The sequence below is a fragment of the Triticum aestivum genome, chromosome 4A, assembly GCF_018294505.1.
Source record: "Triticum aestivum cultivar Chinese Spring chromosome 4A, IWGSC CS RefSeq v2.1, whole genome shotgun sequence".
NCBI lineage: Eukaryota > Viridiplantae > Streptophyta > Magnoliopsida > Poales > Poaceae > Triticum > Triticum aestivum.
The window spans coordinates 740,418,816-740,436,233 of NC_057803.1; the positions used below are offsets into that span (position 1 = coordinate 740,418,816).

At 48.1% G+C, this 17,418-nt stretch overlaps 1 pseudogene; it reads right to left on the bottom strand.

Annotated features, from left to right (window-relative positions):
* The window catches only part of LOC123084496 (aspartic proteinase nepenthesin-2-like), a 30,041-nt pseudogene extending 14,120 nt beyond the window's left edge, over positions 1-15,921 (bottom strand).
* Between the last annotated feature and the right edge of the window lie 1,497 nt (positions 15,922-17,418).

The window sequence follows — 17,418 nt, forward strand, 5'->3', positions numbered from 1 at the left end:
GCTTGTGAAGTCTGGTGCATGTCGTGCAGCCAGACAAGTTCGGCTGGGTCGGACTTGACAGTCTGACGGATCGACATGAGTCGGTTGGAACAGAAGACGGTGGCGGGATCGGCGACAGCGACATATGAGCGTGATGCTGATGGTGACCGACTTCTGGGCGTGGAAACACGTGGCGCAGGCCCCGAGGGTTTGTGTGGCTTCGACAAGACCATGGCGCGGGATTGATTCAAGGTGGTGTACACACGGAGCTTGAAGTCGATGAGGCGCACGGGTGGACTGATCATCTACCATGGAGTCATGTTGAAGGTGGAGCTGGAGTCTGGAGGACTTCACTCGGTGCTGATTGAGGGGCTACGGCGTAAGTGCATAGAGAGTCGAAGCCTATTCAGCGGGAAAAAGCGAGGGACACGTAGTTCGGACTGGAGCCCAGTGGTCTGATAGAAGCGTGAAACTCGTCATCGGTCGGTGATGATCGGTGGTACTCTGCAGTGGGGGTTGAGTGGTGTGGGTTCGCGGCCCTTGAGACTTGACCAGGACGGCGGAGGCTCGACGCGGTAATAGCGGCGAGGCGTGCGGGGCGCACGGGACATGGAGACGGGCCAGGGCTCTGGTGGTCATACATGTGGTGAGACGACTGCGAATTTGATTCGGGATGACTACAAGCAATGGTGAAATTCCTTCAAGTTTCAGACAGGCGGTCAAGAAAGGAGCGGTGAGGTTGAATTCAGGTAACTCTTATGTGTGACACCCAATATGTGAGTTGTTTACTTTCACGCAGGTCAGTGATCGGTGTGTGATGGCGTTGGACTGATACTCTGGAAGTTCGGAGCACAAACTAGAGTAACAAGGAACTTAATTTTGCTCGAGTGTTGACTTTGTTCAAGAAAAGAAGGGACTACAGGTTGCAGGTGGAGTCACATGGAGTCTTTGGAGTAGCAGCGGTGCTCATGGGATAAGCTCAAGTCCAATGTACATGGAAGTTTGGCGCATTGACGAATTTAAGGTGGTGGAGAATATTCGCCAAGGTGGAGTTTGTTGGAGTTGTGTCGAATATTGTATACAAGGTAGGTTACAGTTAGACTTGTAGTTGTATTGTGTTTACATAAGATATGTAGTCGTGTCCAAGTAGAACACTTGTATCCTAGGCCTCTCATATATAGCGGGGGTAGACACACGATGTAACATATGCCAACATAATAGCACCGGAACGCAGGGTAAGCCGGCGGCATGTGCCGGTGTCCAGGGCGACCGGGTGCGGTATTGTAGCGGTATCATGGGGAGGAGCGTCCATAGTCAGGCCCCGGGGATGTAGCCATATCGGTGAATCTCGTTAACAAATCTTGGTGTCGTGCCTCGTGTGATTGCTTGGTCCTCGGATGATCGACGGTATGCCTCGGATTTATTCTAACACTTACCATCTCAAGAATTCCAAATTTGGTTGAAAGCAGGCATCTCACCACGCATCTTCAGGAAACATAGAAAGCCTGAAACATCAGTTTTCTAATTTTAAATAGAAATGCATAAAATAAGACACTGATTACAAAAATCTTGAGGACAAAAATGGGTGTACATTCATGTCAGGATGATGCCCCTGTCGAAGTGCCATCCTTGTGCAGCATGCGTAGGGAACCAAAATTAATATGCCGATTAGGAAGTCATCAGAGAGCAAGCAACAGTTGTGGGATCGGGCAGACACACCACTGATGCAATGCTTGAATGTGAGAAGGTAGCAACTGCAAGTGGCTTGTGGTTTCATCGACAAATGAAGTGATGTTAGTTCTGATATAAAGACCGATCGCAAGAATTCAAATCAACTCTGATTTTTTAGTGAAGGAAACAAATACCACTCAGGACGCGGATCTGGCAATGTCAAACATAGCCCGCATCCTTCTGCTCGCTGGTTGTTTGATGTTTTTGAACTTTTACTGAAATACTGATAGTTTCGAACTTGTACATAATACTGCTGAAATGAAAATACACAATAGTTCAAAAGGTCATACCTTAAGAGTACATAGAGAGCCACAGTTGTAGTTGCTAGTGATTCAACATTAAAAATGACTATAATCTTCTGTAGGTGACCTGATGAGAAAGTGATTTTTAATAATCAAAATTTTCAATCATGAAAACAGAACAGTCAGATAAATAAAGCTCACGTTAGAAGATATCACGTCTTCAGCATACCAATGTTGTTGAAAAGATATCCACCAATAACCAAATATCTCACATCCATGTCAATTGACCCTGTAATGTACAACTGTGCACCCAACTTAACTTCAATCCAAGGACAACATGAAGACCAGGTTTTGAATCAAGGAGAAATAGAAGAAAACAGAGAGGCATTCACTTTCCCTACAAAATTGATCGAGAAATCATGGTGCGACAAAGGACTCGTGGAGGCAGCGGCAAAAGGATTGTGATCTGGATGGAGCAACGCTTACCCGCGGATCAAGCGACGACATGAATACCCGATCTGGAGAAAAGTGTCCTGAGGGCTGTCGAGTTAATGGCGTTTCTGTTGTGGTTCTAGCCGCTGAACACGCGAGGAAGGGGATGATGTGGGGCCATGAATGCTTTCGTTTCATGTGCCTTTGTAGACGGGAGAGTGTCAGTCGAGGAGGTGGAAGAGAGAGCGGCGGCGATAAGATTAACTGCGGGGAAGACGAACTATTATCACTATTTACATGGGCCGTTATCCCTAACAACCATGGGTTTGGAACGACACTTGGCCCAACCAAACTCCCTGTTCGGCAGTCTGAGTCTGGGTCGTCTTCAACCTTCAGCACAGGAACAAATACGCACAAGTGCTACAAAATCCTATCATATTTGACTATTTAGGCCACAGATTGCATCAACTTCAAACATAAAATTTGTTATCCTATTCGTCGCGAAACCATTCCACCATAGCGCACAAGATTTTGTCCGGTAACTAAGGAGATCGGGAAAAGGAGCTAGGCCACAGGGAGCGACTGGGCGCACTGTCAACCACACGAGAGAGCGGCAATGTATGCATGGCGCGTCGTCGTAGTTTTTTGCGCTGCCACCGTGCCACAGGGAGGTGGGTTGAGGAATCCATGGGGATGAGCCATCACAAGAGAAGAATGGCTGCACCCAGTAAATCGCGTTTGGTCGAAAAAGAAAGAACCGGGGAAAGAGACCACACGGATCGTTATTTTTACTTAGCGGTGGCAACCCTTGTAAATTTTGCCAACTCCAGATCAGACGGCTGCAAACACTTGTGATATGCTGCATCAATGGCTAGGATAATTCTGATGACGTGGCTCCTTGTGGAGGCAGGAAAATAAGCTAATGGGGTGCCCTTATTTAAATATAGAAGATAATACTGTTTTTTACACTGGTAGTAGGTGGTGTCAGTGGCGGTGGTTGGGATGGGTTTGACATGGAGTAGACGCAAAGCTAGTCACGTGGGGAGCCATCCCCCTTTCTATTCTCACATACTACCTCAGTAAACTAATATAAAAGCGTTTAGAATATTAAAATAATGATCTAAACGCTAATATATTAGTTTATAGGAGCACTCTATTCCTATGTACTAGGCTTAACAATGAAAGATGGACATTATATTAGTGCTTCCAGCTTCTGAAATAAGAATCTTACATCATGCATGCAGTTACTTAGTATACTACTCCCTTCGTTCCTAAATATTTGTCTTTTTATAGATTTCAAAGGACTACCACATACGGATGTATATAGACATATTTTAGAATCTAGATTCATTCATGTTGCTCCGTATGCAGTCACTTGTTGAAATCTCTAGAAAGACAAATATTTAGGAACGGAGGGAGTACATAACACATGCATGCAGTTACTTAGTAAATAAGAATCCCTGATACCATAATGATGCACGTACGTACATTGGCTAATACGCCTGACACAACACATGCCTCCATGTCTTAACTGCAGCTGTGCAGCATGATCTGGCTAGCTGGAACTAGAAGATGAGCACCCACCCTAGAAGTAGAAGAGTGGCTATTGTCACGAGCGACGCCTGAGCCGGCGCAGGGGCACCACCCTTCGTCGACGCCGCAGCTGGCCCACCGGCGGGCATTGCTGGCCCAGACGTCAGCACGCCGCCGTCGCCGTGGATCATGTTCCTGCCCGTCTGCAGCAGGCTGCCGAGGACGGACCCACCGGTCGAGGGACGTATGCTGAGGCAAGTCTGGTCACTGCCGGCGACCTCGAAGAAGTAGTTCTTCACATTGAGCTCCATCGCCGTGTCGGCGCGCCGTCAAACACCAGCGCGACCGTGGGAACCTTAACAGCGGCAAATTCCTTGGTGGGGAAGCACAGGCGGTCCTCATCGGGGCTCTTGGGTACCCCGACGACCTTCTGCTGCAGGATCATGGTCAGGAGCTTCTACCTCAGAACCTTGTACGCGGCCTGTTCGAGGTAGGTGACGGGAAGGGTGGTGCTGAGGATCACCCCGCCGGAGCCGGAGAAGGTCTCCTCCGGGATGTCTTTGAGGAGCTCGCCGTCGACCTGCACGCCTGTTAGCTTGACGTAGTACAGGTCAGGGTACTTGCCCTTGAGCAAAGGCGTGCTCCGGCTGCCCTTATCCTTGGCCGGCGCCGCGTCGTCCCCGACGCTGAAGCTCACAAAGCTCTTGTCGCCGCCGCGTCGTCGGAAGTAGGAGAATGTGGAGATCTGAAGCTGCGACACGAGCGAGAGCGGCCCCCTGCTGAAGCCGGCGGAGCCGAATGAGCTGTTGAGGTTCCGCTCCGGGACACCATGCCTTCGGCGGGCGTGGTCCGGAAGGCGAACGTGTCGGTGGCGAGGAAGCCGGAGGTGCCACCGCAGCAGTCGCCGGGGCCGGCGCATTTGTACTTGGGCATCAGACGGTTGTAAGACAATAGAATCGGGGGAACCGGCTCAACCCTCTAGGGGTGGCCTATCTTATATATATATAATGAAAGGGTACAAGTTACATGATACGTATATGTACGTATACAACTACAGAAGCTATACAGTCTAACACCCTCCTTCAATCTTAGCCACTTCCTAAAGAATCTAGAAGGGTAAGATTGCGCCTACAAGTCTCAAACTGTGGAAGAAGTAATGGCTTGGTGAAGATGTCTGCAAGTTGATCCTTGGAAGAGATGAACTTGATCTGTAGTTGCTTCTGAGATACCCGTTCTCGTACAAAATGATAGTCCACTTCAATGTGTTTCGTTCGGGCATGGAATACCCGATTAGCAGATAGGTATGTAGCACCGATGTTATCACACCAAAGAATAGGAGACTGTGATTGAGATATTCCCAACTCCTGAAGCAAAGACTGTATCCAGATAATTTCTGCAGTTGCATTAGCCACAGCCTTATACTCAGCTTTAGTACTGCTACGCGAAACAGTAGCCTGTTTCCGAGCACTCCAGGTGATCAAGGTAGAACCAAAGAACACCGCATAGCCCCCCGTGGATCGCCTGTCATCCGGACTGCCAGCCCAATCCGCATCAGAATACGCCGAAATGACCCCAGAGGGGTTCGGTCGAATGTGCAAACCATAGGACAACGTGAAACGAATGTAGCGCAAGATGCGCTTCACCGCAGACCAATGAGTGTCACGAGGTGCCTGAAGATACTGACATACTCTGTTGACAGCAAAAGATATATCTGGACGTGTGATCGTCATTTACTACAACCCACCAACAATACTCCTGTACTGTGTCGCATCAGCAGAAGGCAGGAGGTCACCATCGACAGCAGTAATCCTGTCAGTAGCAGACATAGGGGTAGTAGTCGGTTTGCACTTAAGCATCCCAGCCCGCTGCAACAAATCCAAAGAGTACTTCTTTTGCGTCATAACAAGACCACTGGAAACAGAAGCAACCTCGACACCAAGGAAGTAGTGAAGCTGCCCAAGATCTTTGACCGCAAAATCAGCACCAAGAGACCGAACAAGAGCAGCAGCAGCCGACTGAGAGGAACTGACGAGGATAATATCATCCACATAAACCAGCAGATACATAGTAACTGCGGGCCTTTGGAGAAGAAATAACGAAGAGTCAGCAGCTGATGATGCAAAACCATGAGCACGAAGGGCTGCCGCAAGACGAGCATGCCAAGCACGAGTAGCTTGCTTCAGACCATAGAGTGCTTTAGTGAGCCAACACAGATAATCAAGATGGTCAGGATCAAAGAACCCTGGGGGCTGGCGCATATATACCTCCTCTTCTAGAACACCATGGAGAAAAGCATTCTGAACATCAAGCTGACGAAGAGACCAACCCCGAGTAACTGCAAGAGAGAGAAGAAGCCTGAAAGTAGTAGGTTTAACCACTGGACTGATGGTGTCTTCATAATCAAGACCATAACGCTGCCGAAAACCTGTAGCAACCAGCCGCGCCTTGTAGCGCTCGATAGAACCATCAGAATGCTTCTTCACTTTGAAAACCCATTTGAAATCAATGACATTCACACGGGATGGTGGCGGAACAAGAGTCCATGTCTTGTTATGAAGAAGAGCATGACACTCCTGCTCCATGGCCTCTCGCCAATGAGGTATACTCAGGGGCAGCCTGATACGTACGAGGCTCAGAGGAAGGATCCGCACGAGCAGCAGCCAGACAGGCAGCCAACCAAGCAACAGTACCATCAGTGCGCTGTTTGGGCTGGAAAACACCACAGCGACTCCGTGTGTGTGGTCGTTGAGGGACCACAGTAGGCACAGGAGCCGGAGAGGACTCAAGTGATGAAGGCGGCGATGGCGATGACGACTCGGCCAGCGAAGGGGAGGCCTCAGAGAGCACCGGTGAGAGCACACCGGAGGCAGGTGAGCTCGGCCTAGGCGAGGACGGCCCAGGCGAAACCGGCGAGGCAGGCCAAGGAGGCGACGAGGCCGGCGAGGCCGGCTCAGGGGCCACAGGCGCCGGGGCCGACGGGGCCGAGCGAAGCGGTGAAGCCGACTTAGGAGCCAGGGGCGGCGAGGCCGGCGGGGCCGAGCGAATCGACGAGGCCAGCCCAGGGGCCAGGGGTGCCAAGCCGGTCGACCCAGGAAGCCCAGAGGCCAGTGGCGCCAGTCCCGAGGCCGAAGGCGCCGAAGCATATGGCGCGGCAGGAGGTTCGACCGAATGTGCATGGGCACGAGGGCCGATGCCATGCAGGGGAACACCCTGATCGGTGTGAACCGCTGGTAAGACCAGCGAGGGAGATGAGGACGACTCCAAAATTTCCAAACGAGCCCCACGTCCAGTGCCTGCACCATGGTTAGGCAACAATATAGGAGAGTATGCAACATCATCAAATTGGTCAGCTGCAACAGAGGATGAATGCAAAGATGGTGGTTCAGTAGTGGACACAGGAAGTTTAGCAAAGGGAAAAACATGCTCATCAAACACGACATCCCGAGATATATAGACACGATTTGTGGGAACGTGAAGACATTTGTATCCTTTACGAAGAGAGCTATAGCCAAGAAAGACACACTTCTTGGAACGAAACTCAAGCTTGCGCTTGTTATACGGGCGGAGATGTGGCCAGCAAGCGCACCCAAAGACCTTAAAAAGGTATAATCAGGTTGTTCATTAAGGAGAACCTCAATGGGAGTCTTCATATTCAAAACACGAGTGGGAGTACGGTTTATGAGAAAACATGCAGTGGTGAGAGCATCACTCCAGAACCGAAACGGAACCGATGCATGGGCCAAAAGAGTAAGACCAGTTTCAACAATGTGACGATGCTTACGTTTGACAGAACCATTCTGTTGATGTGTATGTGGACATGGTAAACGGTGAGCTATCCCAAGCGACTGAAAGAAGGAGTTGAGGTTGCGATATTCGCCCCCCCCCCCCAGTCCGACTGGACATGAACAATTTTGTGCTTGAGAAGGCGTTCAACATGTTTTTGAAACTGAACAACAATGTCAAACACGTCAGATTTGCGTTTAATAAGATAAAGTCAGGTAAAGCGACTATAAGCATCAACGAAACTGATATAATAATTGTGACCACTGACAGAAGTCTGAGCAGGACCTCATACATCTGAAAACATAAGTTCTAAAGGAGGTTTTACCTCACGACTAGACTCCGAAAAAGGAAGTTGATGACTCTTCCCCTGCTGACAAGCATCACACACTGCTAGATCTTTATTACTAGACACACTAGGAAGCTCATGACGACGCAAAACATGATGAACGATAGGTGTGGCCGGGTGACCAAGACGAGCATGGCAATGTGACGGAGATACCCAAACTCCACTGAACACGCAAGCGACCGCAGGATGCTCCAGACGATACAGGCTCTGGCACAACCGCCCGCTAAGAAGAATGTCCCTCGTGCCCCGATCCTTAATAAAAAGATCAAAAGGATGAAATTCACAAAACACATTATTATCACGTGTAAGTTTAGGAACAGAAAGAAAATTGCGTGCCACAGAGGGAACTCTGAGAACATTACGAAGTTGAAGACTCCTATTTGCATGCCTAGTGAGAAGAGATGCTTGACCAATATGAGATATATGCATACCTGCTCCATTGGCAGTGTGCATCTTGTCGGAGCCGTTGTAGGGTTCGTGAGTATGGAGCTTGCCCATCTCACTCGTCAGATGCTCCGTGGCCCCAGAGTCCATGTACCAGTGAGGATCAACAGAGTAGGACTGAGTTTGCCCTTGCTGCTTTGTGGACACTGGGCGATCTGCCATGGCCACCTGACGCGCAAAGTTGCGCGTGTCCTTGCCATCATTGACAAGACCTAAAAAACTCTTCTGAAAGCGTTTGTGGCACTTAGAGGACCAATGCCCATCAATGCCACAGAGCTGGCACACGCGCTTACCGCCAGCCCCCGGTAATGTCGCGGTAGCAGGGGGGCCGAGGCAGGCGGCGATGGCAGCTCCGAAGGAGTCCTGGATGATGAAGTAGGGCGGCCACCCTTGGTGGCGGTGTTGGCAGAGAGGGAGCTCCCACTGCCCCTGGAGCGGCGTGACTCGACCCGCTGTTCCGTGAGAAGGAGGCGGGAAAAGACCTCATGCGCCATCATGGGGGTTGAGTTGCCCCGCTCGTTGATGATCTCGACCAAGGCGTCATACTCCTCATCGAGACCATTGACAATGAACGAGTTAAACTCGGAGTCGGCGAGGGGCTGTCCGATGGGGGCCAACGTGTCGGCAAGGCCCTTGACCTTGTTGTAGAACTTAGTGGCCGTGGAGTCCAGCTTTTGACACTCACCAAGCTGGCGACGAAGCGCGGAGACACGAGCGTACGACTGCGCCACAAACGAGCGCTCGAGGATTGTCCATGCCTCATGAGACGTCTTGGCGAAGACAACAAGTCCGGCAACAGCCGGAGAGAGCGACCCCTGGATGGAGGAGAGGTTCGCCTGGTCCTGCCCTGTCCAAACACGGTGCGCCGGATTGTAGACCGGGCCGTGCACGCTATCCACCAGCGCAGGGGGACATGGGAGAGAACCGTCGACGTAGCCCAGGAGATAATGACTCCCGAGGAGCAGGAGGACCTGTGCACGCCAGAAGATGTAGTTGTCTGATGACAACTTGATGGTGATGAGGTTCCCGAAGTGAAACGGCGGCGGCGGCAAAGAGCCCGCAGAGTAGACTGCCGGAGGCGGATACACCGTAGAGGCAGAGACCGCGGTTGCAGCCACTGTCGTAGCCGCGGGAACGGACAACGAAGGGGCCGAGCCTGAGGCAGCGAAGCCGGCCATTTTGGCCGACGGGGGCGCCACCAACGCGAAGGACTGGCCCCAACTGGTCGGAGCGATCGGCGGCTGGCCCCCACTGGACGGGGCGATTGGCACGTCGCTGAGAGAGGCGGACGAAGGAGCCGCGTCGCTGAGGAAGGCGGACGAAGGGGCGCCCGCTGTAGCACCAGCAGGATATGGCACGATCGCGTGCCCCGGCGACGAGGAGAAGAAGGCACTAGTAGAAAAACACCCATTAGACCCGGTTCGTAAGGGTCTTTAGTCCCGGTTCATGAACCGGGACTAATGGGTCGTTACTAATACCTCCACCCATTAGTCCCGGTTCAAACACGAACCGGGACAGATGGGCCTCCACGTGGCCGGTCCGCCGAGCCTAGTCAGGGGGGCCTTTGGTCCCGGTTGGTGGCTCCAACCGGGACCAAAAGTTCATGTTTTTTTACAAATGTGGCTGCCTTAGGGGTTTTGGGGGTTATTTTTAGGTTGTTATTAGCTAGCTAATAGAGAGTTCTCTCTTATATCAATGCTGCTGCTATGTTCATTTCACCCGCTGATATAACATGCTCATGCATGCGCAATATCATACATCATCATATATAATAACAAGTCCTATGCATCATCATACAACTTCTACTCGTTATTATAATAATAAGTCATACGATCATCCTCATAGTCATCGAACCCAACCCTACATAATGGTTCTTAGCACATGATCATCAGTATCAGGTAGGACCTAACACACCCTTAAGGTAAAATAGCATAAAACAATATAGACCCTGACTCTCCATTATGAAGAATGGCGATCATCCTGTCTCCAATTCTTGCCCTTCGCTGCTTGTTGCTTCCAAGAAGCTCCTTACGACTGTCCATACATTTTTTCCATTCTTTGATTGTTATGTCTCCACTTCTTTTAGAAACCCGGTATGGACAGTTGAGATTCGTAGGACGACCTGGTTGTATGTTCAAAACATGAAGGCTACCATGCGTATACATCAGATGAGGCACACAATCATTCGGCATTATCTGTTGAAAAACATAGTAATAACTTCGTAGTTAGCAATGATGTACTAGTTTTAGAAGTGTGCAAAAAGATCACGGATGTCGTAATAGTAAAAAAATCTTACCAGGGTATCTCCATGGTAGTTACCGTAGTTCAACACGTGCACTAGTGGCACGTATTGACCATAATGTTGAGGAGTTATATTGTAGATATTGTAATTCTCAAGATCAGTATAAAATGCGACCAGATGAGTTTTCTTCTGATAAGTTAATTCGGAGCCTTCGGTGTAGTAGGTTCTGTCTACCATCTTCCGCACATTCTTTGAAGAATGAAAATAAGCTGTCAATGGAGATAAGTTGTCAACTATTTTGAAATAAACAATATAAATTACTTAATAACTATGTTAAGCTCACATGGGGGAAGAATTGGAGGTGTATCCACAAGGACCCAAATCGAAGGTCTCTCTTGCTCGATTGTAGGATCACCAAGATCCATGGTGACAAACATACCCTCATCAAGACCATACATCTTGCAAAGTGTTTCCCAATTTTTGCAACCAAAATGGGTTACACTCTGAGCATTGTACAACTTTACTTGAAAATCCACACCATGATGGGTGCTTAGGATAATTTTTTTGGTTTCGAAACTTTCATGGTCTTCAAAACCCATCCTCTCCAAGACGTAGCGTCTTGCAAAGCATGAGATAAGCTAGTCGAATTGGAAAAGATGAAAAATATTGTCATGATTAAAATAGTTGAAGTCATGAGTAATTACGGAAAAAAACTATTGTCGTCGGTTGCGTACCGTATGAACATCGAAGGTCTCCTCGAGCTTAATGCTGAAGCGACGATCTTCGTCCAGCTCAATGAACCTGTCGCAGATACCTCGGTCGTCGTGGCACCAGTCGCACTCCCCCGGGCGGTTTTCGTCGTCCGAGTATGACATTTCCGGCCTATGTTCATAATTTAAATATTAAACTAGATTATTAATCACGGGTTGACTATCGGTGATGTACGTAGCTCCTCCTTTCATTCCCGAGTGCATTATTACATCAAATTGTCTAGCACACGGGAATGAAGGAGAACTTATCCAATATGGGCATTCAATAAGCAAAACAGAATAATAAAATAAGCAAAACCAAATCATAAAATAAAGTAGTATTCAAATTAGCATGCATTCAATAATTATAAGCAAAAGTACATCATCTCTTGGTGTCCGTACATCGTCGAATATTATCACTAATATAGCATCACCAATACAACTAGAACCGTAGCGTCTGACGGGTATCGACGCGGGCGATGGACACCCAAAGATAAGGAACCATCACAGGATCATAGCTCCAGTGAGATCCCTGAAGAACCTGCCAGGTATTGTCGAACCTGCCCTCCAATGCAACCATGTAGCGACGGACGTGCTCGTCCTCCTCGGTGACACGGTGACGTACCACCTCCGCGGTGTCCGGAAGCCTCGGCACCGTCACTGGCCCACGCGACCGCCACCAAACAAGGATCAGGTCAACAATAGGCTGCCTCCTCACCAACCTACGTCCCCCGGAAGGTAGCACCTCCCAATACCAGCCCGGCGGAGCCCAGTCCCGAACATGGCCCTGATCAAGCAAGCCTCAACCGCCGAGTCGACGACGACGAGGATGCGGGATAGGCATCGCCGACGTCGATGCGAGAACTACTTCTATATATAGTTAAATAAAGTAGTTTTATTAATTAAATCAACTAGCTAGTTCAACTACTAAACACTTACTATAAATAAATAAAGTAGTACTTACTAAAAACAAACTACTTCTATATATAGTAAAATAAAGTAGTTTATTAAATCAACTAGCTAGTTCAACTATATATGAAGTTCTTACTATAAATAAAATAAAGTAGTACTTACTAAAAATAAACTAGTATTTTTTAACTAATTATATTAAACACTTTCTCTTCTTATTTTTTTCATTTTTCTAACTAGTTTTTTTCTAAAAATAAAGTAGTTTCATTTTTCTAACTATTATTTTTCTAACTAATCTAACAAAAATCATAAAAGATCTAACAAAATCTAACAAAAAAATCTACTAACAGAAAAAAAAATCTAACATAATATGAACAAATTAATTACACAATCTAAATTACACAATATGAACTACATATCTAAATTACACCACATCTAATCTAACAAATAAATCTATGAACTAACAAAGAAATCTAAACAAAATCTAACAGAAAAATCTACTAACAGAAAAAAAATCTAACATAATATGAACAAATTAATTACACAATCTAAATTACACAATATGAACTACATATCTAAATTACACCACATCTAATCTAACAAATAAATCTATGAACTAACAAAAAAATCTAAACAAAATCTAACAAAAAAATCTACTAACAGAAAAAAAAATCTAACATAATATGAACAAATTAATTACACAATCCAAATTACACAATATGAACTACATATCTAAATTACACCACATCTAATCTAACAAATAAATCTATGAACTAACAAATAAATCTTAAAAAAATCTTTAAAAAATCTCACGGTCGGCGACGGCGACGGTGAGGTGCAGCGGGGCGGGCGGCGACGTCGGGGCGGGGCGGCGACGGCGTCGGGGCGGCAGGGCGGGCGGCGACGGCAGCGGGGCGGGGCGGCGACGACGCGCATCGGGGCGGCAGGGGATGGCGTCGGGGCGGGGCGGCGACGGCAGCGGGGCGGGGCGGCGACGGCGAGGTGGCGGCAGGGGACGGCGCTCGGCGTCGGGAGATATCGAACTCGGGGCGGGGTGGCAGTGCTACTTATATAGTAAAGGCTTTGGTCCCGGTTCGTACGTCAAACCGGTACCAATGCCAGCCTTTTGTCCCGGTTGGAGCCACCAACCGGGACCAAAGGCCTCTCTTCGGCAGCCCAAAGGGTGGGAAACGAGGACCAAAGAGGGGCATTGGTACCGGTTGGCGCCACCAACCGGTACCAATGGACCCGTCAAATTTTTTATTTTCTGCAGCTATTTTTTTAGTCCCACCTCGCCAAGGGAGAGGCAGTCGCAGCTGTTTATAAGCCCTGAGTGCAGAGATGATGAAGAAGAGGCTCAATGCTCACCTACACGTTGGTTAGCTTCAAGCCTTGAGGAATAGGGTAGACTGCACAGAGCTATGTGCAGTGCAGTTGACAATATTCCGAAAGGCTTGAAGCAAATTAACGAGCATTGCGCCTCTTTTTTATTTTTAATGACTTATTTTTAATAGTTGTGATTAATTTAACTAAAAAATGAGCATAGATGCTTATTTTTAATGACTTATTACAACTCAGAAATAAAAAGAAAAAAAAATAAATATAGCCGAAAAGAAAAAAACTATATAAAAAACTACTCAGAAATAAATAGAAGCAAAAATAGTTGTGATTAACTTAACTAAAAAATGAGCATAGATGCTTATTTTAATGAGTTATTACAATTCAGAAATAAATAGAAAAAAAATAAATATAGCAGAAAAGAAAAAAAACTATATAAAAAACTACACAGAAATAAATAGAAGCAAAAATAGTTGTGATTAACTTTACTAAAAAAATGAGCTTAGATGCTTATTTTTAATGACTTATTACAACTCAGAAATAAAAAGAAAAAAATAAATATAGCAAAAAAGAAAAAAAACTATATAAAAAACTACTCAGAAATAAATAGAAGCAAAAATAGTTGTGATTAACTTTACTAAAAAATGAGCTTAGATGCTTATTTTTAATGACTTGTTACAATTCAGAAATAAATAGAAGAAAAAATAGTTGTGATTAACTTAACTAAAAAATGAGCATAGATGCTTATTTTTATTGACTTATTACAATTCAGAAATAAATAGAAGAAAAAATAGTTGTGATTAACTTAACTAAAAAATGAGCATATATGCTTATTTTTAATGACTTATTACAACTCGGAAATAAAAACTATATAAAAAACTACCCAGAAATGAGCATAGATGCGCTTATCGAGAAAATTTGACCTAAATCCATAATAAATTTCTACTAACTTCAGAGAAATTCAATATGAATTTAGGTCAAATTTCCTGTATAAGGGCATCTACTTTCACTTTGAGAGCAGCTCAACAAGGCAGAGAGGGAGGGGCTTATAAACCGGTGTGAGCCCCCTTCGATTGGCGAGGTGGGACTAAATTCTGGCCGCAACGAGGACCAACACTTTAGTCCCGGTTGGTGGTATGAACCAGGACTAAAGGGAAGCCTTTGGTCCCGGTTCGAGCCACCAACCGGGACCAATGGTGGTGGCCCAGGAGCAAGGTGCATTGGTCCCGGTTCGTCCCACCAACCGGAATTAATAGGTCCAGACGAACCGGGACCAATGGCCCACGTGGCCTGGCCGGTCCCGGGGGCTAACGAACTGGGTCCAATGCCCCCATTGGTCCCGGTTCTGGATTGAACCGGGACTAATGGGCTTACCTGGCCTGGACCATTGCCCCCTTTTCTACTAGTGAGGACCCGATGCTCCTCGTCCCGATCGGAGAGGTTGAGGCCGCGGCGGCGTCGAGGGGTCGGGAGAGAAGGGCCGCGAGGGAGGCCGGCAAGAAGCTAGCAGTGGTGGAGCCGGAGGAGGCGGGGCCCGACATAGCGGCGGCGGCGGCGGCGCTATCACAGGGACGGCGGCGGCGCAGCGCAGGCGGCAAGAAACCGCGGCGGCGGGGTTGAGGGTTTTGGCGGAAGCGTGTTGACCTAGTGTGATACCATGTAAAACAATAGAATTAGGGGAACCGGCTCAACCCTCTAGGGGTGGCCTATCTCATATATATAATGAAGGGGTACAAGTTACATGATATATATATGTACGTATATAACTACAGAAGCTATACAGTCTAACAGCGGTTGCATGCCGGGTCGGCGCAGCTGATCGGCGTGAAGGAGTCGGAGCGGTTTGGCCGGAAGGTGGGCGCACTGCGCCCAGACGAGGTCGGTGGTGATGTCCATGACAAAGGGGAGGACCTGCGGCGGCGATGACCCGACGGGGAGGTCGAAGATCAGGGCGCCGTAGCTGTCGGCCGCCGAGCTGCCCAGCAGGCGGTCGTCGGCGCTGCTCTGCTCGCTGGAGACGTCCTTGACGCCCTCCTCCTTGTTTTCCTCCAGGTAATAGCCGGCGACTTCCTCGATGGCCGAGATAGATTTTTCAAAGAATTTCAGCTTGGGAATCAGCCCGGCCACCGACGCGGCGGATGAGTCCGGCGGCGCCAGCAGTAGGAGTAGAAGAAGTGAAGTACGAGCTGCCATTGTTACGGTTATATCAAGCTAGGCCGATGTGAATGAGCAACAGGCCCTAGCGACCCCTATATATACGAGCATACAGACCCATCTCGGTATTATTTCCACGTCCTCTCTTTTCTCTCTCCACCCTATAGCTATACTCCCGCCAAAAAAGTTTCCGACATACTTATTTTGCATTTTTGGTGGATCTAGGAGACTCAGACTCCAAGAGTTGACCCAGCGACAAATGGCCATGTGGCCACGCCGATGGCTGGCACATCCGCACATGTCCGGTTGTTGTCTTTCCTCGTTCGAGGGAAAACCTAGGGACCTTGTTGTCATTTTCTCTCTTTTGGTGCGCTTGTTTTTTGTGATTGTACCCTACCTTGGACATCTCTTCTCGCGTGGCCTGGACTTAGTCGGTGTTTCTCCGCCTAGCCCCTCCGGCCGCGGCGGACCACGATCCCTGCCGCGCCGATCTCCACTCCGGACGCGGCGGCCACCATAGACGGTCCGATGGCTCTCGCGGACCTGAACTTCGACAAAGGATAAGATTTTGCAGCTGAGGTATGGAGGAAGTGGGTTGTCCCCATCAACTATCAAGAAGATAAAGATATGAAAGAATTCATTCTGGTTGCGGAGTTCACCCGCTTAAGGATCAGGCTCACGGTGGAATCTGTCGCCACCATCCTCCACTCATGTTTTGGAGGCCGTGCATCTCTGTTGAAGGTCCAGTTGCTGCAAAATTGGTCTTTCCGGTTCTCGGTCTCATCTAAAGAAGTGGGCTTCTCAATCCTAAAAGGAGGTAACATCTCTCTGCCTGATCTCAATGTTAACTTCCTCCTCTGGGGCTCGGGAGGTCCCAATTCTTGATGGGAACTTGATCAATATCTCCAAGAAAAAAAGGATGAATGGACTCATGTCTTTCGCAATCACCCTAGAAATCTTACCTTCAAGCTCTTAGATGTCCCACCACATCCGTTCCACATGCATCAACCACAATTCAATCACAAGATCACTCGCTGGATCCTCCAAGATCTCAATCATCAGATCGTGACCATCGCCCGGAGTCATTTCAGGGCAATAATGCGGGAGCGGGTAATTCGCCCATCCAAACCTCTATTAATGGGCTTTATTGCGTCAGGTGCCTATTACATGGCCATCTTTGGCCCAGCTGCACTAACTGTATTATGTGTAGAGCATGCAAGCGATGGGGCCATATTGCTCGGGACTGTTTCTACTCTAAGCAGCCCAATCCAAGCCCAGTCATCCAGCCCACATACCAATCGACACCGAATCAAGTGATTTCGAGGCAAATCTGCACTGTGGCAGCGAATGTGACTAATCAGCCGGTCAGAGGGGTAGTCATTGCCACTGCCAACCAAGGCAACAGAGGAGATGCCTCGATTTCCGCCAGAGTGGATATTCGCCATTACAATCCCACCACTGTTTCCATAGCTCAAAGATTGAGAGAAGAAACCATCGACGGCAGAAACCAATCCCCTTCTCCCCGCCTCGCCATTC